The sequence below is a fragment of the Bubalus kerabau genome, chromosome 2 (assembly GCF_029407905.1).
Source record: "Bubalus kerabau isolate K-KA32 ecotype Philippines breed swamp buffalo chromosome 2, PCC_UOA_SB_1v2, whole genome shotgun sequence".
NCBI lineage: Eukaryota > Metazoa > Chordata > Mammalia > Artiodactyla > Bovidae > Bubalus > Bubalus kerabau.
Window position 1 is genome coordinate 10002590 of NC_073625.1, and position 25059 is coordinate 10027648.

General features: G+C 40.7%; 1 protein-coding gene across 1 annotated transcript in view; it reads left to right on the plus strand.

Annotated features, from left to right (window-relative positions):
• ZMAT4 (zinc finger matrin-type 4) overlaps positions 1 to 25059 on the plus strand; it is a 292877-nt gene that overhangs the window by 238438 nt on the left and 29380 nt on the right. The window lies entirely within an intron of this gene.

The window sequence follows — 25059 nt, forward strand, 5'->3', positions numbered from 1 at the left end:
CTTTTTCCTTTTTTTTGGATACAGTGATGACATTTCTTTTTTTCCATTTCTTTCCTTCTTTTCAAGGACAGTAAGCACATTTGTATGAACTTCCCAGGAATCTTTAAGTCTATGTTAAATGTTTTAAAATAAACAATATAATTTATCTTAATACTTTGGGGATGGACCCAAATTCTACGGGTCCATAGAGTCAAATTCTATGCATGCCTTCTACCACTTTCTGTTTCTAGAAGAGTATGGTTGATCAGTCTGGAAAACTAACAACTCTGGAATTTTAAGTCATTCACATGTATAGCTATTTTCAATTGAATGGAAGCTCATTCCACATCCCCCTCTGATTCTCATGATTTTATACCAGAAAAAGCTAATCAGGCATTGTTTCCCCTGTATACATACTGCTCATCTTTTTACAAACCCAATGCTTTTAGGTATTTTTAAAGTAGCTGCTAGAACTGCTAATAAAATCTAATAAAATAGGGAAAAATCAAAGGATATCTCAAAAAGATGCAATTTTCCTGAATATAATTGTTTTCATTTCTCTCATATTCATGAGCAGAATCATTGAAACAGATTCGACTATATCAGGGCCTCATGAATAATGAATGACTCATTGGACAAACAATGATGGAGCTCCTACGTGTGTCAGACCCTGAGTGTGACCTGGGGAAGAAAAGCTGAGTGGACTTAAACCTTCCTCTTGGGGAACTTTCTGCCAAGCTGGGGAAACAGTCATGTAAACACATAGATTGTTCACTGTTACCATAAAATGGACACCCTAAGCTCTGAGGACCAGGGACAGGGAAAGATTTCCAGGGACATCAACATACAGGCTGAGTTCATAACAATGAAGTCGGGGTTTGATTTTGTTTTCTATTATCACTCAGTGGCCAGCACAGCACTTGATACATTTCTAGTGCTTCATGAACATTCCTGATGGGCTTCCTAGGTAACTCAGTGGTAAAGAATCGGCTTACCATGCAGGAGATACGGGTTTGATTGCTGGATTGGGAAGAGCCCTTGGAGAAAATGGAGACCCACTCCAGTATTCTTGCCTGGGAAATCCAATGGATGGAGGAGCCTGGTGGGCTAAAGTCCAAGGGGTTGTAGAGTCAGCCACGACTTAGCAACTAAACGAGAGCAATACATTGCTGATGGCGTGAATGTGTGATTTTAAAAAGATAAGTAATGACTTTCCAAGCAGATATATGAGGAAGGTGCATTCCAGGCAAGGAAATGTCTTTGCAGAGATATTGTAAAGATGTGTAGATCACAGTGGGTCTGGCTTCAGTGGGGGAGTTTAAGCCCAGAGTTTCTGACTGACCTTTACTGACTCAGTTTTTCCTCCATGTTTGCTGTTGGGTGAGTCACAGCTGTTTTCATGACTTGCTTTACTCTTATTCACTCCCACAGGGCTTTTATCAAGGGGAATCCTCAAAAGCAATATTTTCTATGATTGGTTACTGAGCACCTGCATTGATTATTAGGAGCTGCTATACCACCTGCCACCCCCAACCAAAAGCATAATCTCTTCAGCATCTCTAATCATCACAGTGTATGCATTCTAACCAACATTCTAACAATACACACACACCTTACAAGGAGCTGCAGCATGAAACAATCATCATTTAGGGCACATTTATTGCTCTTTGTGGGTAGAAAAAGGTAGACAATAATGACTTTAGGTGATAAGGATCATGTAGATAACTAACACAGGTAGATAGCATCTCAGTTTTAGGAAAACGTCTATTTCTCTCTGTGCTCCTATAAAACTTTCTGTGATAGAATTTGAGCCAGGCATCAGTTAAGTTCAGTTGCTCAGTCGTGTCCGACTCTATGCCAGGGAGGCATGCCAGGCCTCCCTGTCCATCACCAACTCCCAGAGTTCACTCAAACTCATGTCCATCGAGTTGGTGATGCCATCCAGCCATCTCATCCTCTGTCGTCCCCTTCTCCTCCTGCCCCCAATCCCTCCCAGCATCAGAGTCTTTTCCAATGAATCAACTCTTAGCATGAGGTGGCCAACGTTTTGGAGTTTCAGCTTTAGCATCAGTCCTTCCAATGAACACCCAGGGCTGATCTCCTTCAGAATAGACTGGTTGGATCTCCTTGCAGTCCAAGGGACTCTCAAGAGTCTTCTCCAACACCACAGATCAAAAGCATCAATTCTTCGGCACTCAGGTTTCTTCACAGTCCAACTCTCACATCCATACATGACCACTGGAAAAACCATAGCCTTGACTAGACGAACCTTTGTTGGTAAAGTAATGTCTCTGCTTTTCAATATACTATCTAGGTTGGTCATAACTTTCCTTCCAAGCATAGTCACATCTATTAGCTTATTTTGTCCCCTTAACTATCTCAACATACGTATTGTGCTTAGTCACTCAGTCGTGTCTGACTCTTTGTGACCCCCATGGACTGTAGCCTGCCAGGCTCCTCTGTCCATGGGATTCTCCAGGCAAAAAAAGCCTGGAGTGGGTTGCCGTGCCCTCCTTCAGGGGATCTCCCCAACTCTAGGATCAAAGCCAGGTCTCCCATATTGCAGACAGATTCTTTACCCCCTGAGCCACCAGGGAAGCCCAAGAATACTGGAGTGGGTAGCCTGTCCCTTTTCCAGGGGATCTTCCCAACCCAGGGATCAAACTGGGGTCTCCTGCATTGCAGATGGATTCTTTACCAGATAAGCTACAACAGAAGCCCCAACATACATATTACTGACCTGTTATTTGATTTGAGAAAACCAAGGCTCAGAGAAGCTAAGTAAGTCAGCCAACACCCGACAAATGGCAGAACCAGGGCTGGACTCAGCAGCATCTGACTCACGCTTCTAATTAATTAATGTCATTCAGTCACCGCAGACAGGCTTGGGACACAGGATGTCAGGGAAAGCCGGTAGAAGGCCCCATGGTGAATTTTGAAAAAGGGCATCGCCTCCCTAGTGTAATTTAATAAACATACATGACTTCAGAAGGGTACATCGCCTCCTGTGCTGGCTTCATTTCAATAAACAAGAGTTTGCTTTTTTTTTTTTTTTTTTTTTAACCACGAAAGTACGAGGTTGCTGTGCTCCTGAAGAGTGAAATGAGGCAAATGTGAAGAAAACAAGTGTCAGAGCTCTGCCCCGCTGGTGTCTATTTTATTTACGTTTTAAAATATATTGGTATAAAGTTGTTTACTTTATCACCTAATTTTATTTTGATGTTTGTGGAATATTTTTTCTTTCTGGACATTGTTTATTTGTTTCTTCCTCTTTTTTTGGCTCAACTTTTTGTTAGAAGTTTATCATTCTTTATTAAGTTTCTTTTAGATGATCAGATGTTGGGGATTTGTTGATTTTCTTTATGTGCAGTTATTTTATGACCTTTAAAACATTATTTCCTTTTTTTCTACCTTTTAAGGTTTAATCTACATTTCCTCTCTAGCTTCTTAATATAAAAGTATAGGATCCATAATGAAAAAAAATCTGAAAAAGAAAAAAAGATGTATATATACATATATATAAAACTGAATCACTTTGCTGTACACTTGAAACTAACACAACATTGTGAATTAACTGTTGCTGTTATTGTTTAGTCACTAAAGTTGTGTCTGACTCTTTTGCAACCCCATGAACTGTATACGTCAATATAAAAATTAGAATAAAAAAAAAAGGTGTAAGTTAGCAATTTTTCAATGCTTTTTCTTTTTCTAGTATAAGAATTTCGGAGAAGGCAATGGCAGCCCACTCCAGTACTCTTGCCTGGAAAATCCCATGGACAGAGGAGCCTGGTAGGCTGCAGTCCATGGGGTCGCTGAGAGTCAGACACGACTGAGTGACTTCACTTTTACTTTTCAGTTTCATGCATTGGAGAAGGCAATGGCAACCCACTTCAGTGTTCTTGCCTGGAGAATCCCAGGGATGGCAGAGCCTGGTGGGCTGCCGTCTATGGGGTCGCACAGAATCGGACAGGACTGAAGTGATTTAGCAGCAGCAGCAGGTTTTCAATGTACCTCAACAGATTGTTTTAGCTGCATTCTAAAAGCAAATTTTTGTATTACAAAAGTTTTAATATGTAGTATTTGCTTTGTGTTACTTATTTCAATATGCTTTCTGTTTTGCTCCTTTTACTCGTGTTTGTTTAGAAATTCTCCTTTTATTCATGTTTGATTAGAAGTGTTATGTCTAAAATCAAATATTCATAGGATTTTTCTATTTATATTTTTTGTAATTTATTTGTATCTGGATTCTACCAGGGTCAGAGAAAATATTCTAAATGACCTCAGTCTCTTGAAATTTGTATAGACTTACTGTGTTCCCTGGGGCTTCCCAAGTGGTGCTAGTGGTAAAGAACCTGCCTGCCAATGCAGGAGATTTAAGAGATGCAGGTTCAATCCCTGGGTCGGAAGATTCTCTGGAGGAAGGCATGGCAACCCACTCCAGTTTTTTGGCCTGGAGAATCCCATGGATGGAGGAGCTTGGCGGGCTGTAGTCCATGGGATCGCAAAGAGTCAGACACGACTGAAGTGACAGCAGGCACGTACGTGCTCTGTTCCCCAGGCATACAGTTACTTTTGCTCATGTATTATGTTTACTTGCAAAGAATTTACTGTCGGGTAAATGATCCTTGCTATCAATTAGGTAGTTTCTTAATCTAGTTCAAATTAGTATATCCTCACTGATTTTTTTTAATCTATTTGTTATATCCATGAGAAGCAGACATAATTAAAAACTTCCAACTATAGGTATGGATTCGCCTATGTGTCCTGTTAATCTTTTGTATTTAGTTTTATATATTTAAAGATATATTATTAGCCGCTTACAAGTTTAGGATTTTTAATGCCTTCTTATTGCATGGGCCCTTTTTCTAAAATCACCTTTTGCCACCATGAAATGCCCTTCTTTGTTACTAGTAGTATTTTCCTTGAGGTATACCCACAGCAGCTACAGCAGCGCTTCAAGGCTTTCTAAAGGTTTTTCCTTTCAATTGCATCCAGCTCTTCTTTTGTCTTCAGGTGGAAGGTTAGTGTGACCAGTTACTCAACCAGAACCAGAAATGGAGATCAGCCACATGGTTTTTTAACTGTTCTAATCTAAGTCAACATAAATATTAAAGTGTCAGTAATTTTCAAGGTTTTATATTTATATTTTTAGCAATCATTTCTAAAGAAGTGTTGAGATGAGCAAAGATGATTCAGTTGTGTATTGGAAAGAGAACTGAATTTTATTTCTCGGGCAGTTTTGCCACTGAGTGACCCTGGGCACCAACAAGCCTTCTTTCAGGCTCACTTTCCTCAAAGATGAGCGATTAGTGCTGACAAGAATGAGACAAATGTGGTTCCGCTTTCCACGCTTTACTCATGATCCTGGTATTCTTTTTTATGAAACCTGAATTCAGACCTAAAATTCCTCCTGAAACATGCCCCCAGTCAGCCTTAACCATTTATTGAAACTGGCAATGACCCTCCCCTGCCCCAGTTATGTCCACTCAGAACTGCACAATATGACCTCATTTGTAAATAGCGCCTTTACTGAAGTTAAAGTTGAGAATCTCAAGATGAAATCTTTCTGGATTTATAAGAATGACTTATGGTGTCTTCATGAGGAGATGGAAAGGGAGATTTGCACACGTGAAGAAGGTGGCCGTGTGAAGATAGACTCAGATATCGGCGTTTGCTTCCTTCCAAGCCAAGGACCACCAGGAGCCAGTAGGTTCTGGGAGAGGCCAGGGGATTCGCCTCCAGAGATGTCAGAGGGAGAGCGCCCAGCTGACAGCTTGATTTCAGACTTCCAACTTCTAGAACTTCCATTCTCTAGAGAGAATACATTTCTGTTATTTGAAGTCACTCAGCTTTGACTCCTTTTTGAGGCCAGCCCTAGGAAATTAATATAGTGTGAAACTTACATGCTTTGTTTTGTAAGCAATCCTTCAGTCCTATTTTCCTGGACAACTGCTTACAACGCTGATCCTGATCATGACAATGATGCTGATGATGGAGAGGACGGTGTGATGGTGATGCCACCCTGGATGACTGAAGCGGGACTCGTATGAGACTAGGACACAGCTATAGACTAAAATGCTTTGAAAGGATCACATCTCATACACATAGTAGTCCTGTAATTGGCCAGAGCCACACATCTCCACTTTATAGGTTAGAAAATTGAATCTCAGACTTGTCCAAGGCCCCCAGAATAATTGGTCGGCAGAGCCAAGAACAGAAGTCAGGTTTATTGGCAACCTTTACCATTACTGATATAGTAATACTTAAGAGCAATATGACAATAATAGCGTTATTTAAGTATTGCTATAACTCTAATAGTGGTTGCAAATAACCTGACTTCTGTTCTTGGCTCAACTAGTTAAATGGCTTTTTCTTTTTTAGGCAAATGTCATAAACAGCAAAGTGACAGTCAAATGTTGCTCCATGGCTAAATAGCAAGAGAAATATTCAGTATCTAATGAGATTAAAGGTTTAGAAATGCAAATGATTACCCTGACATATAAAGCAATTGCCCATTAGTAGATTTTTTCAACATTTCCAGGAGATCTAGCCTGTCAATTAGTACAAATGCTTAAAATGAAATTTAAAGACACATGAGTTCATACAATAGACTAATGAACAGTCCCCCCGCCCATAACGTACTTAAATTTGAGTTTAGGGAACACTTCAAGCCTCAGGACATTATATTACCTAGAATTAAAGGATATATAAAAGTTGTCGTTACTTACTTTGATATTTCAGACAGTTCAAAATGAGATACATGTGTCTAAGAGAATAAATCTGACTGACCACAATTTAGTTGTCATTTCTAAATGTGCTGCTTCCTTTGAGAAGAAGCCTAAAATGGTGATATCCACTGCTTTTTCTGCAGTTTTTTTCCCAATTAATATGAATCATCCAGACAAAACCTTCATATTATTCATTTCCCCCTTGTGTTCATTTATCTGTGAAGTGATTGAATGGACGTTCAATCTAATTTTAAGAGCTGGAATATATTTGCTTTAAAAACCTTGGAATTCAGTTCTTGCATTCAGGATAGTAGTTGGGTGGGAGTACAATCAATAATAAATAAGATATTTTTGCAAGAGATGCCAAGCATGGAGAATCTACTGGAATTATAATAAATTTGTTGCTGTTCAGTCGCACACCAGGCTGCTATGTTTTCCAGTATCTCCCAGAGTTCGCTCAGTTTCGTGTCCATTGCTGTCTAACCATCTCACTCTCTGCTGCCCCCTTCTCCTTTTGCCTTCAGTCTTTCCCAACTTCATGGTCTTTTCCAATGAGTCGGCTCTTCCTTTCAGCCAAAGTATTGAAGCTTCAGCTTCACTATTGGGCTTCTCTGGTGGCTCAGTGGTAAAGAATCTTCCTGCCAACTCAGGAGACACAGGTGACTTGGATTCAATCCCTGGGTTGGGAAGATCCTCTGAAAAAAGAAATGGCAACACACTCCAGTATTCTTGCCTGGGGAATTCCATAACTTAGTGACTATTCAGCAATAGCAATTATAATAAGTTAAGTAGCTCAATATTCCAAGGTGATGTTCTCTTCAGAAACAAGCCAACAAACAAAAGCCAAGTCAAGGCATGGACTTCTTCGAAGGCTAAGAATATAGAAATTTTTGTTGAATTTTCAATGTCGTTTCCTGTCAATAACCAATTTCAATAACCAGAGGGGTTGGGACTTTAGCTGTGAGTGCTGAGATCAACAGGGCATGAGACAGTGTTGCCAACAAAGCTGTCCTTACACAAAGAGGGTGAGGTTAGTTCTCCTCTGCTGATAATTATTCATAAGCTGCTTGGAAAGGCTCAGAATAAAGGGCACAGTCTAGAAACCAAGGCAACTGCTTTGTTTGTTCCAGTTTATGAATCTGGCTGTGCAGACGAGCCCCTGTAGGGAGTGGAGCTTGTGGGGTGTCACCACGTCTTTCTAGCCCCAGGGCTGGATTTACATCCTGTGTGCTCAGTTGCTTGTCTTGTCTGGATCTTTGCAACCCTATGGACCATAGCCTGCCAGGCTCCTCTGTCCATGGGATTCTCCAGGCATGGGTTGTCATTTCCTTCTCTGGGGCTCTTCCCAACTCAGGGATTGAACATGCATTTACGTCCCCTGCATTGGCAGGAGGGTTCTTTACCATTAGCGCCACCTGGGAAGCCCATTTACAACCTAGGTACCATGAACAGGGTGCCTAGTGAAGCACAAGGATGGGGCTGAGGTAGGGCTTGTGGATCAAAGGCCATTCTCTGTTTAGCTGTGCTTTTAAAAATATTTTTATTAAACTATAGTTGCTTTGCAATGTTGTATTATTTTCAGATGTACAGCTTCAGATTCTTTTCCATTATAGGTTGTTACAAGATATCAAATATAGTACTATACAGTAAATTCTTGTGCTTTATCTGTTTTATATATGGTAGTATGTATCTATTAATCCCAAATTCCTAATGTATACCTCCCCTCCTTTACCCTTTGTAACCATAAGTTTGTTTTTCATGTCTGTGAATCTGTTTTGTGAATAAGTTCATTTGTATCATTCTTTAGATTCCACACACAAGTTATATCATATGATATTTGTCTTTCTCTGCCTGAGTTGCTTCACTTAGTGTAATACCCTCTAGGCCCATCCATGTTGCCGCAAATGGCAAAGTTTCATTCCTTTTTGATGGCTGAGTAGTATTCCACTGTACCTGTTTACCACATCTTCTTTATCCATTCCTCTGTTGATGGCCACTCAGGTTGCTTCTATGTCTTGGCTATTGTGAGTAGTGTTATTGTGAATATTGGAGTGCATGTATATTATATTTTCAAATTAATCTGTGTCTTGTCTGGATATATGCCCAGGAGTAGAATTGCTGGACCATATGATAACTCTATTATTAGTTTTTTAAGGAACCTCCAGTATTTTCCACAATTAACCCTGTTTTTAATTGAGTATTCAAGTCCACTATTGTCAAGAGTCGTCCCTTCTTTGTGGAAGGCCCCAGAGTCCAATTTCTCAAATGGAAGAGACAGTAGCCTATAGATAAAGGAATTCCAGAGAAGCAGGAAAAAAACTAGATATGTCCGTCTCTATAGCACTAGTACACAGGCAATTCTAATATCTCTGTTTTTCCTAAATCTCACTTGCATGCGTTTGCTCTATATGCCATATCTAAGGATACGTTACAATTTCAGTCTGTGAATAGATTAGGCCTTTTGTGGGCTTGGAAAGGACTAAATACAGAGCTCTTTCACTCTTTCATATTATTTACAGAATGACTGATGACCCCTAGTATTCTCTAGCTCACTCGTTTCCCATCCCCCTCCTTCTGGATGTGATGTGAAAGTTGCTCACTTGTTCAACTCTTTGTGACTCTGGACTATACAGTCCATGGAATTCTCCAGGCCAGAATCCTGGAGTGGGCTGCCTTTCCCTTCTCCAGGGGATTTTCCCAACCCAGGGATCAAACCCAGGTCTCCCACATTGCAGGCAGATTCTTTGCCAGCTGAGCCACAAAGGAAGCCCAAGAATACTGGAGTGGGTAGCTTATCCATTCTCCAGTGGATCTTCCCAACCCAGGAATTGAACCGGGGTCTGTAGCATTGCAGGTGGATTCTTTACCAACTGAGCCAGCAGGGAAGCCTGGAGGGCCTTTGATTTTGACCTGCTTGACATTTGCATGAGTCATGGCTGTCTCCAGAGTGGTCTGAGCTGACGGTTTCAAGTTTCAGCTTTGATAGTGAGTCCCCTTACCTACCTCTCATGTTCTTGTCTTCCTGCTTCAGAACATCACTTAGGTCTCCCAGGGAATCCCCTGGTGGTCCAGTAGTTGAGACTTCATCTTCCAGAGCAAGAGGTGCAGGCTTGATTCCCGGTCAGGGAGCTAGGATCCCACATGCCTCACAGCCAAAAAGCCAAAGCATGAAACAGAAACAATATTGTAAAAAATTTTGTAAAGACTTTAAAAAGAGTTCACATCAAAAAAAAAAAAAAAAAAGAAGAAGAAGAAGAAGAAAGTCGCTTGGTACCAACTTCCAAGGGTGCAAGCCTGTTACCTGACTTGGTTCTGGAAAGTGCATCTGCGTCAAGAGAGAAAAGAACCACTAGAAGGAAGTGATGGAGCGCAGTAGTCCCAGCTTGGGAGGTGGACAGCTAGTCCTAGATCAGTGCTTCTCAAATTATGTCCCCTCACTGAGTTTCAAAGCCCTCCTGGAATATAAGGTAGTCAAGATCTCTGTTAACCCAGGATTATCTAATTTTGTGCTTCAAGGTTGAGCTTTTTAAACTTTTTAGGATTTTCCGGGTGCAGAAGAGTGGCTCTCGAGTCATCCTCCTTTAGTGTTTATTTGTCTCTTGCTGAGTGGCCCAGAAATTGACCAACCCCCTCAGACTCAGGTTCTGCTAAAGGAAAAGTGTCCTACAGGCCTGTTAATCCTATCCTTAGACAAAGACAAAGGGGCTTTTCAAAGGCTATGACTTGGGGCAAAAGAGGTGAAGTTGATTGTACAAGGAGAGAATAGAGGAAAAAGCTTACTTTCACTTTATTCCATGTTGTGAATACCAAGAACTCATTCTGTCTGTTTCTCTGGCCAACAGGATGGATGAAAGGCATGAGGAAGGCTGGAAAGGGGATCTTGGCCCCTCATCTGAGCAGTCAGGCCTCTGGTTTTATACTCAGTCTGGGCCTTTGTAAGTCACTGTAACCTGTTCTCACTCATCTCACCGGAGGTGATCAGAAACTAGAATATGTCCATGTGTTAACTATCTTGAGCTGCCTTGACTTCTACTCCAACCTAACTCTGGAAAAAATATTGAATTTGGCCAACATTTGTCTCATCTCTTAAAATTGTCATAGAACAGGAAATGCCAGGAAACTGACGTAAGATAAATAAAGGACCTTGCTTCACGTAGGTTGATGCTGGTAGGGGAGTGGTTGGAGGAGACAGGATGGGGCTGGAAATGTGCCATGGTTATGGCTTTGAGTCTGGCTCTCCATCACTGCCCTTTAGCTGGAGGAGAGGACTGAGGAGGTCCACTCTGGCTGGGATTTTCCTAGTGTAAATAAAGGAGGTAGTAGTTTGAGTGATTGTACAAATCTACTCCTCACCCCATTCAATTCACTCCAATGACCAAAATCAGTTGAGCACCTACTGTGTTTGAGACATTGAAATTGGTCTTAGGGATAGTAGAAAATCATTATGCCTCTCAACAAGCTTGTAATCTAGTTGAGGGGATGCAATGCATAGTCAAGCAAATGCAGCTAAAATCAATACAGGATATGTTGGCACAAAATGCTGCTGGAATTCAGAAGAGGTGGTTGCCTCTGGTTGGAGGCCGGTAGGAAAGGTGGTCAAGGGTGAGGGCAGGGAAAGGACTTAGGAATGAGACCATCAGGGTTCAATCCCGGCTCTACAGCTTCTGACTGGGTGCCCTTGAGTTTCTTACGCAAAGACCTCTAGGGAGCTTAGATTCCACACCTGAAAAATGAGACAGATTTAAAAAAATAAAGAAAAATAAAATTAAAGAAAAAAGTAGAAGGAAAAAATAATAAAAATAAATAAATAAAAATTCTTAGCAAAACTGTGGTGAGGACTGAGTTTTAAGAACCACAAAAAGCAACAATAACAAAAAATATGAAACTTCTTAGACAATACTTGGCTTGAATGGCATGGATCTTATTCTCATAAGTGTTAGTTGTCATTCTGTATTAATGAAATTACATTTGAAATGGGCTTTGGGGAACAGGGAAATGAATATTGATGGCTCCCTAGGACTCTTTTGTCCTAAGTACTCTTTTTGGCTTTCCTGGTGGCTTGGATGGTAAAGAATCTGCCTGCAATGAGGAAGAGCTAGGTTTGATCCACAGATTTGGAAGATCCCCTGGAGAAGTAAATGGCAACTCACTCCAGTATTCTTGCCTGGAGAATCCCCATGGACAGGGGAGCCGGGCAGGCTATAGTCCATGCGGTCACAAAGAGTCAGACACGACTAAGTGACACTCCTTCTGTTAAGATCGCTCCAGAATTCTTCATAGCAAAGTTTATTTGCTTGCTCAAAGTTGGGTTTTTGTATTCCAACAAAAGTTCAGGCCCCATCAGGGTTTAGAACCCAAATTGACCTAAATCAGACAGTGGAATATAACGAATTATCTAGGACAGTCTTTAGAAGGCTAGTCTCATTCTGAGTTTGTTGGGGTCTGTTGCCTTCCACCTGTTCCAAGTCCTCATTTCACACAGTTTCAACCTTGTTATTCAATCTTGCCACATCTAAAAGAACACTTTTTAAGAATTTATTTTATTACAGTATCATTGATTTACAATGTTGTGTTAATTTCTGGTGTACAGCAAAGTGATTAAGCTTTATATATATATATATATGTATGATTTATTTATTACATGGATATTGAATAGCATTCCATGATGATTTATTACAGGATATTGAATAGCGTTCCCTGTGCTACACAATAGGACCGTGTTGTTTATCCATTCTCTCTCTCTCTCTCTCTCTACATATATATATATAGTAGTTTACATCTGCTAATCCCCAACTCCCAATCCATCCTTCCCCTCCCCCACTCTCCCCTCTTGGCCACCATAAGTCTGTTCTCCATATCTATGAGTCTGTTTCACAGATAGATTCATTTGTATCATATTTTAGATTCCACATATAAGTGACATCGTATGATATTTATCTTTCTCTGTCTGATTTACTTCTCTCATTGTGACAGTCTCTAGGTCCTCCATGTTGCTGCAGATGACATTATTTCATTCTTTTTTATGGAGAAAATTTTTTGAATGCTCCCAGTATGTGTGTGTGGTCTTTACACTCTGATTCCTACTCAGGCTTCTGACTTTCTCTGGCTCTGACTACCAGTTAAGTTTTGTCAGTCATCAGTAATTAGCACTCTATTCTCCAAAGACCAGGAGTTATAAACCTTGAAAGTAAATAAAATAAATGGGACTACACTCTTGGATGCACTTCCTAAAGTCATTCTTCTAATATTCTTTTGAGACTCCTTGGAGAGATTTTTCTTTACCATTCTGCTAACACAGAGCACATTTTTCTTCTTCATTTGCATTTTTTATTTCACCATTGAAAAATAATATGTATCCTTATTTATGCAGGCATCTGTCTGCTGCAGCTCATGCTAGATCCTAGCTAATCTCAACATTAACTTATTAAATGTGACTTTGATTCACAGCATTTGATAAGTGGCCCCATCTTCTAGAATCTGGAAGGGTTTTCTCAAAAAACAAATGATCTTCCTGTATTAGGGAGTCACCTCTGCAGGTGTTAACTACTTTTATTTAAGTTATAACTCAGCAATAAACATTTTAAAGGTTTTTGTTTATTTTTTTCTTTTTTGGAGTTAAAATTTTCCAGGCCATTCTATAGTGGGTTAAGCATAGCAAGATGTAATCAGAATCTGGGCCTCAGTCTGAATATACATTTTTGAGCATCATTATAGTATATATGTGTCACTTTGAATAGTCCTTAACAGGAAATAGGAATGTGTATTTTCTTTTCTATAGGTTTTAGTGTCACAGAGAAACCTAGTCTGTGTCATGCTGAGTAGTCAAATACAAATCAAAATCTAGCTAGCTTTCAAAATGTTGGTGACATTTCAAGTTCAGGACACAATTACTTCAAAGTTCTACTCACAGCTTCTGGTCCTGTTATAGTCCCTAGAGATATATCTGTCTTTTTGCTTCCTTATTTAAGTGCTCTTTCTTCTAAAGACACCTAACAGTCTAACATGTGCTCTTTACTCTGTTTGATTCCAAAACCATCACTGCCGAATTTATTCCTGTTCTAACAAGAATGATCTTATACTAGCCCCAAATAGAGGAGTTTCAGACCTCTGATTTGGCTTCCTTGATAATGGATAAAACTCAAACAATAGATGCTGTGTTCTAACATCTTTCCAGTGCTAAATAAGATAAATTTCCTAACAGCTAAGATTTTCATGATCAGGCAACTTATTGAGTTGCTCTTGAGTATCTATAATAGAAAGGACCCTTTTAGACCAACTACACAGTTTTCTATTTCTTGGAACTAGATGTCACGATTGTTATTTCATATTATATAAGAATCCTGCAAGTGAAAAGGATGCTTTCTGTCTAAGAGAGAGACCAGTTCAGAATGTAATCTGAGAAATTCATTACAGACAAGAAATTTACTGGATTAGAAGGAAGACATTTAGTGTTCTCCTTCTAAAAGTGACAGGAAAGGAGTTAGGCTCCCTCACAGCAGTATTTCAGAAAACATCAGTACAAGTTGAAGATCTACCAGCAGGTTTCATGTATGTATGCACATTGAGGAGGCATCTCTCATTTAAATTTAACTCTCAAGAAACCTAATCAAAAGCCACTTATTAGTCAACCTTCTAGAGCATGCAATGGATAGTTCTTTATTGAATCTTGAGAGTTCATTCTGCTGATGGAATTTGCTCCACTCATGAGCTGGACATTTTCATTGAAACAATAAGTCATGGTGAAAGAACTCCAGGTCATCCACTGATTGGGTCAATAGTTGAATCAGTCATGACAGAGTGATCCACTGCATTCTAGGTTCCAAGTCACTTAGCAGAGAATGGTAAACTAACAAATTACATTCCTTATCCTTAAAGCATTCATGCACCTTTTAAATGCCTAAACACTAAAGCTTTGAGATCCCAAGAGTGACCTCTCATTTTAGGGTCCGTTGAAATTGCAGGAGAGAGTGCAGGTGGCCCGTCTCAGTGATGGAGGCTGACAAATTTTCTGAGCAGCTGCCAACTGCAGTGCAGCTGGGTGACCAGGCATAGCATCCCCTGCTGCATGTCCAAGAGAGTGTCACCAGGAATGCACATTCTAGGTGCAGCTTTTAATTTCTGTAGCAGCTGGGAACCTGAGCTGGGAAGGGAAGAGCAAAGGTGGTCTGAGGATGCAGGAGGGGTGTCAAGTATGAACAGGGTGAAACATCAAGAAAGCACTTGCCGTTTCATTGTCTGGACTGTCACAGAAGCTTTGCCTTCTAAGACTTTACTCCAAAAGCCTTTGCTTTCTTCACTCAAAATGCCCTATTTTCTGGGTTTTCTTTGAAGAGCCCTCATGTCTTATGTATGATGATTTAAATCTTGTAACACCTGATAGGATATTTCATGGCGATTCCTCAGAAGAAACCAGGAATGCAAATTACATTAGGAATAAGTGACAGTTGTGATCAAAGAATGATGATTAGATGCATTTATCTGTCCAACTTGTGTTGAAAATGAATTCTAATTATTTGTTTTCTCTTCATGCTTCTAACACGAGCTCTAGCATATGGTTCTAGGCATTGATAGCGTATGATTAGCTTCTATAAGGTAGCACACAGATAAAAGAGTCAGCCTGAGTCAGATATTCATAACAAGAACTGCTTTATTATTCCAAAGCAGATTTTTTTTGAACTATCCATGAAGGTAATTTTTATTTTAACCTTGAAGAAGGATTATTCCTGAATCTTTTGATTAAAATACCTCATCCTGTGTCCACAATGGAGGCTAAGCAATTAATAGTCTTTCTTTCCTCAACTGTCTAATTAGGGTTGAGACCAACACAGCATACGAATAACTAAAGTCACCAAATATCATTCCAAAATGTTCTCTGTTAATTGTGAGTAATTTTGCTATTCCCCAGAGAGAATGTGACAGGCTGGACCACTGGACCTGCCTTGGGGCCTGATTTCAGGCAATGGCTTTCTTCTTTCATCATGATACCCTTCCCTCCACACATGCCTAATAGCTAATTGATGAAGAAGAACAAAAAAATTACTTTTGTCTGCTTTCCCATAGAAGTCCCAGGGCTGGTTGTACAATGGGATGTGTAAACGACAAATATGAGAATCTCATCTGTGAGGAGTTTAGATGGGAAGGATTGATGTGGACATTTAAAGCATGTCATTGAGTGGGGCAGAGACGGCAGAGGGGGACTTGAGCTGGCAGGTCAGGCTTGGCCTTTTTGGACCCAGGGATGGAGAAATAGCATCTACTTTTATATAGTCTGGATTTAAAAGGGCAAGTGAGAAATGTGACTCAAGGAGCTAACTGTTTCTCCTGCATAGGATTTCTAGACCTCCTTCTCATTGTGGCTTTGTCCGTGGTGATTCCTTTGGTTCCTCTTGCTTAGTGCCCATCAAGCCAAGATTTCAAATATTTTAAAGCAACTATGGATGTACTGAGCTCATGACTCATCATTGGTTTTTCTTTTCTTTCTTTTTTTTTTTTTATCATTTTGGCAGGCTAGCAGGGAGTAAGTAGCTTCATTATTGTTTCATCATTCTCAGTCAGAGAAAGGTAGTAGATAGCAGATTTGTGAGGCTTCTGAGAGTCTGGGGGAACCTGGCATAAGAGAGTGGAGAGGCCGCTCCTCCTGTGGCCACAGGGTGGAAGGTCAGCAGTTGTCCCTGGACCAGGAGACTGGCCACAGGAAGCAAAGCTGGAAGCCCCACTTCTGTTGCCCAGCTGCCCCTTAGTCCCCCAATTTCTGACTGGCTTTCAGAATCAAGGATTGACTATCTCTAGGGACAGAGCCCTATAGCCAAATAAATCATGCCTTTCTCATCTGTCTTCATATGCCCTTGTCCAGTCAGAGGGCTGGAGTTGGAGAAAGATGGATTATCAAGTCATGCAAAGTCATGCAGGTGAAAATGTTTAAGGCATAACTCTAAGTCAAACTTTAAAATGTATTTTAGAACATTTTTTTTCTTACATATTTTCCACTTTAGAATGATTTCTCCTGTTAGTAGTACTCAAATAAGATGAATTGCATCTGTTACTTTTGGATTTAGAGAGCGGATGTAGTTATGATTTTCTGGCATCTTATTTCATTAGTTGAGCCAAATACTAGAGAATAGTTCTATACCATTTCGTGTGTTGGCTCTATATGTAGCTAAATGTCAGGTACTGTGAGTCTAGAAGACCAGCCAATGGTGTGATCCCTGCCTTCAAGAAGCCTAGAGTTTATATGAGGAAACAATAGAAGTACATAATAAAAGAATATTTAAATGCTAATATCTGAGAGTGATCTTATATACCATCATGCAAGAATCGAGAGAAAGGAGAGACTAGTACAAACATAAATAAAAGAGAGAAATACACTTCGATGAGATGAACCTGGGCTGGTGAACAAGGATGGATTCATTTGTAGATGGGATGATTGTAAGGGTCTAGGAGTGTTCAGGTCAAGATTCCAGTGGACATTTGTTTTTTTGAGACTGGAGTGCAAATCATAGACGGTGATTGAGATATGACTCAAGGGTCATCAGCTCATAGAAGATTGTTGAAGTGGATGAACCAGGAAGAGATGAGATCATTCAAAGAGAGTGTATGGAGAAAAACAGGGACACACACACTGATGGACATGCCCACACACAGGGTGACAAAAGGAAGTGATGTCACCCCTTTTCCCATAATGATGGCTTTTTATTTCTTTTCAAATAGCAGGAGAACAAAGCAGACTAATGGTTTAGAAGCCAAGGGAGAAAAGCATTTCAAAGAGAGTACAAAACAGAGTCACTTCATACCAGAAAGAGTTAAGTAGGAAGAGACGAAAAAATCTAGTTTGCCCATTAGGAGGTGGTGGTTGGTTTTTCCCATGGGAGCCTGGCTGACATTTGAAAACTGTGATGACCCCAATGATGAGTGTGAGGGTGGAGTGAGGTTGTTCCTCACCAATATTCTCACAGGATGAGCAAGACAGGCCTGCAGCCCCACAGATAATAGCAGTGAGGAGGGCAGAGGGTAACATGTGGCTCTGGGACATGCCAAGGATAGGACTTTTCATGAAGACACCACAGTAAATAGCAGAACTCTTAAAATAGCTGCATGTGGAATTCCATGAAAACAGAACCCTGTCTATTGGAACTGGACATGTAGGGTCAAAAGTGTTACCCATTGGACTTCTTCCCAGGCCCATACTGTTTTCTAGAACTCTGAGGAACCATTTGAAAACCATTGCTGAGAAGATAACAGAGGTAAGAGTCAAAGGTGCCTGCCTTTGTCCAGTCTAGAAGATGGAAGGGGTGCTGATGGAGACTGGCAGGAATTTTAGTCAGTTAAGCTTTAAATGCATTACTTTTGAAGGGATGGGGATGTCCTGTAGGTAGCTGGAAATAGATGTGGAGTGCAGATACAAGCCAAGGCTTAAAATGGGGATGTTGGAGCTAACTAGAGAGGGCTTCTCTGATGGCTCAGACGGTAAAGAATCTGCCTACAATGCAGGAGACCTTAGTTTGATCTCTGGATCAGGAAGATCCCCTGGAGAGGTAATACACTCCAGTATTCTTGCCTGGGAAATCCCATGGAGAGAGGAGCCTGGTGGGCTACAGTCCATGGGGTCACAAAAAGTCGGACATGACTGAAGGGACTAATATCTTCACTTTCACAGAGAGGATCAAGTTAAAGCCCGGAAGGTAGATGTGTCATTTGGTGTTGGGAAAGGAGCAGAGAGGAAAAAGCAGCATCTTGAACAACTCCCCCCATCCACTACCAGGTATCCGCAACAGAGATTTTTGACCTCCAGCAGTTGTGGAAGCTGGCTAAATACTCTCTAAGCCTGTTGCTTTTGCTTTGGAGGCTGGGGCTTGGAGGATGCAGCCCAGGCTGTTGGAGGAAAAAGGGATTGAAAGTGGAGAAGTGCCAGGATGAGCTTGAATTCCTGATCACTAGCTGGAACCCACGAGGGTAGACAGAATCCCTTGTTAGTGTTCACTGGTCGCCACCACTCACCTTGGTGAAGGGTGCATTCTGCAGGGGAATCAGATGCTGGTCTGTGTGAGCCACAAAAGCCTTGACCTTCAAGCGTGAAAAGACAAAACTGGAATGAGACAGTGGAGGAGATTGTAGGAAACATTCAGTCTAGCCGTGTTAGCACACTACAAAACTACCACAGCACACTAAAAAAGCAGCTGGATAACAATAGAAGGAAAGAGAGTTAAATGCCAGATGCAAGTTCAGAGCATTAAGTGCTGAGTCATTTAGTCCTGCTCTGAAAAAAATTAAAGAGGAACTTTAGAGGGCTCCAATTTTCTCAAGAAAATGACCTTGTTTTATTAATGAATGGCATTCCGAATCTCTTTGCTTTAGGTACATAGAAAAATTATAAATGAAAGACCGTTTTTAATGGAACTGATGACTTTAATAAAAATACTCTAGAATCACATGTGTAAGATAATTAATATCCACCTAGAAATGAATTGAACCAAGAATACTAAAGAATTGAAACACCACCTGGAGAATACATGGTTTCATCTGAAACTAATTTGAATTGCTGAAATTTATTTGAGGGAGAGAGAAAATAATGATTTGTTTTCCCATTGGTGAGTAGAAAAGGAAGAGAAAAAACATTTTCTGCTGGTACATCCCTATGGCTTAGGGATTTATTACAGAGCTTTCCCAGGAAATAGACCATCTGTGGTTGCAAGTATTATTATTTATATAATTTGTTCAGGACAACGAGTTATGATAGAATGTCCAATTTCCCTTGGCGAAATTGTCTATTTTGCTTTCAATGTATATATTTAAAATTTGACAGGGTTATGGAAGATCTTTCCGAAGAAAATAGCCTAGCTAGTTTGTGAATGGGCGGAGCTGGAAATTTACTGAGTGGTGTCTAGGATCACAGTGGCAGGGCCATCTCCTGAAACTGCTTGAGGACAGGAGATAGGGCACAGACATCCTTCAGGGAACAAAAAGGGAGAAACTGACAAAGACTTCCAAGTCCCTGCTCAGCCCCAGCATCTCTAATATTCCTACCAAGGAGGCTTATCAAAAAAGTCTGGTCACAAAGAGTCTTATAGGTCCCATCCCTGGGTGCTCTGTTCTTCTCTATTAGCACATTTTCCAAAAGGGATCTAATTCAATGACATACAATTTATCTATATGAATAAATATATATACACACACACACACACACACACACACATATACACACATATATACACATGCACTAACATATATACATTTGATGGTGTATGTATGTATATATACACTTTCCCTTAGAACTCCAGACTGTCTATTCAGACCTCAAACTTAGCATAGTTAAAAAGAGAAATCTTGACAATATACAGTATTTCTCTTCCTTTGTCTGACTTATTTCACTAATCATAATGCCTTCTTGACCTGTCTGTGTTATTGCAAATGGCAAAGTTTTATTCTGTTCATAGCTGAGTGATAATCCATAGTGTGTATATCTTCTTTATCCATTCAGCTACTGATGGACGCTTAGGTTTCCTCTGCCTTATGGCTATTGTAAATAGGGCTTCTGTGAACATTAGGGTGCATGTGTCTTTTTGAATTGTTGTTTTCATTTTCTTCAGTTATAGACCTAGAAATGGAATCGCTGGGTTGGGCAGTGTTTCTATTTCCAGGTTTTTGAAGAATCTGCATGCCATTTTTCACAGGGGCTATACCAGTTTGCATTCCCACCAACAGTGTGCCTCGATCCCCACATCCTTGCCAACACGTGTTATTTGCTGTCTTTTTGGTGATGGTCATTCTGACAGGTGTGAGGTGATATTTCATTGAGGTTTTGATTTACATTTTCCTATTTTTGTGCATTTTTTCATATGCCTATTGGCCATATGTTTGTCTTTTTTGGAAAAATGTATGTTATCACTTATATGCTGAATCTAAGAAACAAAATAAACAAATGAATATAACAATACAGAAACGGTAAATCATAAGCTAGTGGTTAGCAGTGTGGCAGGACGAGGGTTAGGGTTAGGAGCTTAGGAGATACAAACTATTACGTGTAAAGTAAATATGTTGCAAGGATATAGCACAGGGAATATAGCCAATATTTTATAATAACTTTAAGTTGACTATAATTGATAAAATTATTGAATTACTATGGTGTATGCCTGAAATTAATATGGTATTATAAATCAATTTACTTTCACTTTAAAAAAGCAAAATCTTTAAATTTTTTGGTAACTCCACAAAATACTTTTTAAAAAGTAAGAAAGAAAAATAAAAAGAACACTTAATTTCCCTCCGCAACCTCCTTCCTCCTTCTCCCCTAATCACCGCATATCTCTAAACAACACTACAGTTTATCCAGCTTCTCAAGGCAAAAGTCTAGAAATTAACCTTGATCCTTTTCTTTCCTTCCAGTTCCACATCCAATCTACCAGCAAATCCTATGACTCTGCCTCTCCACATCTCAGATAGGTCTGGATCTCTCCATCACTATTAGCACTCTAGTCCCAGCCTCTGGCCTCTGTCTTTTCTGGACTTACTGTAACTGCCCTCTAACTTACTCTCTGGGAGCATGTTTGTCTATTTACCATTCCTCATACACAGTCAGAGTGAGCTTTTATTTATTTACCTTTTTTATTTTTAATCAAGGTTTCTATTTTTATTTACAAATTTTTTTTCTTAAAAATGTAACCCAGATCTTATTCTCTTTTACTGAAAATCCACTGAAGACTTTCCATTGTACACAGAGGAGAACTAAGATGCTCTATCCTTCATGGAGCCCGATGTCATCTGACCTCTACCCACCTCTCTGTCAGCTCAGACCAGTTTCCCCCTGCCTGCTGCGCTGCTCCAGGCCTCCTTTGTGGGGTTCATCCTGATTTTCTAACACCGAAAACTTTTTCTGCCTGAACTAGTATTTCCCACACATTCTGGAATTTCTCCTTATCATGTTTTTTTTTAACCAATCATCATGTGACTAGCTCCTCTTGTCAGCCAGGTCTCAGCTTAAAAACTCCAAAATATTCTCTGTCATATCATCCTGTGTCATCCTGTTTTGATTCCCTGCCTAGCACATGTTTCTTTCTGGCATTTCTATCTATCTGTTTATCTAGCCATCCGTCCCTGTATCTATGCTTTCACAAATAGTGTAAAAATCCCAGAGGAACGGGGATTTTCTGGGTCACTTTTACTGCTTTATCCCCAGTGCCTGGAAGGGGCCAGCACATAGGAAGCAAGTACTGTCTCCTAATATTAAAGACAATCAGAGACAGAAAATGTTAATATAATATGGGAAAATGCCATATTAGGGGAAAGCAGGGGGCCCAAAAGATGGGGAGCCAAGCTAGAAGAGGTGGTACTTGACTTGAGTTGACTTAAGTTGTTGATGAGTAGAGGTACAGGAAATAGAAAGTTAGTCTCACAGATCATAGAGTCACACTGATACATTTTTGAGGTATTATTCTGCGCAGGTTGGAATGGCCATTCTCTAAAAATCTACAAACAATAAATGCTAGAGAGGGTGTGGAGAAAAGGGAAGCCCTTCTACATGATTGGTGGGGATGCAAACTGATACAACCACCCTGGAGAACCGGATGGCAGTTCCTTAAAAAACTGAAAATAGAGCCACCAGCCCACCTGACCTGCCTCCTGAGAAGCCTGTATGCAGGTCAACAAGCAAACTTTGGAACTGGGCATGGAACAACATGCTGGTTCAAAATTGGAAAAGGAGTACCTCAAGTTTGTATATTGTCACCCTGCTTATTTAACTTCTATGCAGACTACATCATGTGAAATGCCAGGCTGGATGAAGCACAAGCTGGAAACAAGATTGCTGGGAGAAAGATCAATCACCTCAGATATGCAGATGACACCACCCTTATGGCAGAAAGCGAAGAGGAACTGAAGAGCCTCTTGATGAAAGTGAAAGAGGAGAATGAAAAAGCTGTCTTAAAACTCACCATTTGAAAAACAAAGATCATGGCATCCGGTCCCATTACTTCATGACAAATAGACAGGAAAACAATGGAAACAGTGACAAAGTTTATTTTCTTGGACTCCAGAATCACTGCAGATGGTGACTGCAGCCATTAAATTAAAAGACACCTGCTCCTTGGAAGAAAAGTTATGAACAACCTAGACAGCATATTAAAAACAGAGACATTACTTTGCCTACAAAGGTCCATCTAATCAAGGCTATGGTTTTTCCAGTGGTCATGTATGGATGTGAGAGTTGGACCATAAAGAAAGCTGAGCGCTGAAGAATGGATGCTTTTGAACTGTGGTGTTGGAGAAGACTCTTAAGAGTCCCTTGGACTGCAAGGAGATCTAACCAGTCCATCCTAAAGGAAATCAGTCCTGAATATTCATTGGAGGGACTGAGTCTGAAGTTGAAACTCCAATACTTTGGCCACATGATGAAGAACTGACTCTTTGGAAAAGACCCTGATGCTGGGAAAGATTGAAGGCAGGAGGAGAAGGCGAGGACAGAGGATGAGATGGTTAGATGGCATCACTGACTCAATGGACATGAGTCTGAGCAAGCTCTGGGAGATGGTGATGGACAGGGAGGCCTGGTGTGTGGCAGCCATGGAGTCACAAAGGGTCAGACATGACTGAAGAAAGGGGATATGTGTATACATATAGCTGATTCACTTCACTGTACAGCAGAAACTAACATAACATTGTAAAGCAATTATACTGCAATTTAAAAAAGAAAGGAAAAGCAACAGATTGGAAAACTGTAGAAATGGAGAAAACAGTCAATCAATTATTACAGTAATCCAGGGCTCCCTGCTGGCTCTGTGACAAAGAATCTGCCTGCCAAGCAAGAGATGTGGGTTCCATTCCTTGGTAATGAAGATCCCCCAGAGAAGGAAACTCATTCCAGTGTTCTTGCCTGGGAAGTCCCATGGACAGAGGAGCGTGGTGGGCTCTAGTTCATGGGGTTGCAAACAGTCAGACACGACTTAGCGACTAAACAACAACAACTATGGTTTCCCAGGTAGCGCCAGGAGTGAAGAACCCAGCTGCCAGTGCAGATGGAAGAGACAGGGGTTTGATCCCTGGGTTGAGAAGTTCCCCTGGAGGAGGGCATGGAAACCCACTCCAGTATTCTTGCCTGGAGAATCCCATGGACAGTGGAGCCTGGCGGGCTGCAGCCCATGGGGTTGCAAAGAGTCAGACATGAATGAAGCGACTTAGCATGCATGCAAACAAGAACAACAGCGACAAGGTGATCCAGGCAAGAGTGATGAGCTCTTGCACTAGGAGGGTGGGTTGCAGGACTGGATGGAGTAAGATACACAGTATTATCTACGACAATATTATTAATAGGATCAATACTAGGAGTTGAAGAAAGGGCAGATTGAAAGTGATCTTTTTAACTCCAAACTCCAGACTCCAGAACTGGATGAGATGGTGGTGGTATCACTTGAATAAGGGAGGAAGAGCTGATCTGAAAGAAGGAGGAGAATTGTGAATTTAGCTCTAGTCATGTTAAGTTTGAGTTATCTGTGGAGCATTAAGAAAGATTTTCCACCTAAAAATGGATATAAGAGTTGGGAGGGGCAAACATCACTGAGGAGTGTTGCCACATCTAGGGATTTGGGAATCCTCAAATTAGGTGGTTATTAAACTGAAGAGCCTGAGTCCTATTGGATAGAAAGAGGATGAAAGGTGAAAAGAGAGGAAAGCAAGGATAAAACCATAGAAACAGAAACATTTAAGTATGGGTAATGAAGGACATCAAAAATGAGTAGTTATATAGGGGGGAGGATCATGTGGTGAGCACCTCAGAACACTGGACAGATTTTGAAGAAGGAAGGAATCATAGCAGAGTCAAATGCAAGAGAGAATTCTGATGAAATAATTTCTACCTGTTCGCTGGAGAGTGTAGAAGTGGGCTGGTTTGATGATCTCAGCAAAAGCAGTTTGTGGAGAGGTCGGGAGTGAAGACAGTTTGTGGGGTGTCAAAGGGTGAAGAAAGGGGAGGAAGGGAAGTTGAGGGTACAGACCCTTCACTGCATAAATTCACTTTTCGTAGGGAAGGAAAGTCCTAGGAGAAGCAGAGGCAGAGAGCTAAAGGCAGGAGGAGGACCCACACTCTGAAACTGGAAGGAGAACGGAAGCGATCGTGGGTGTGTGATTTACTGGAGAGGAGAAGGCGGGTGGGCTGTTCCACAGATTAGTCTTATCAGTAAAGAGGAAACCTCTGCTGCTGAGAATGAAGGGGTGGGGACCGGAGGAGAGACCGCATCCCTTTGTAGTGAAGAACTTGGGTTCCGACATTACCATTGCTAGCTGGCACGTGACTCCCTCATTTTGATCTTGATCTTGAGCAAGTAGCTTAACCTCTCTGGGTTTTGGTTTCTTCATCCATAGAGCTTGA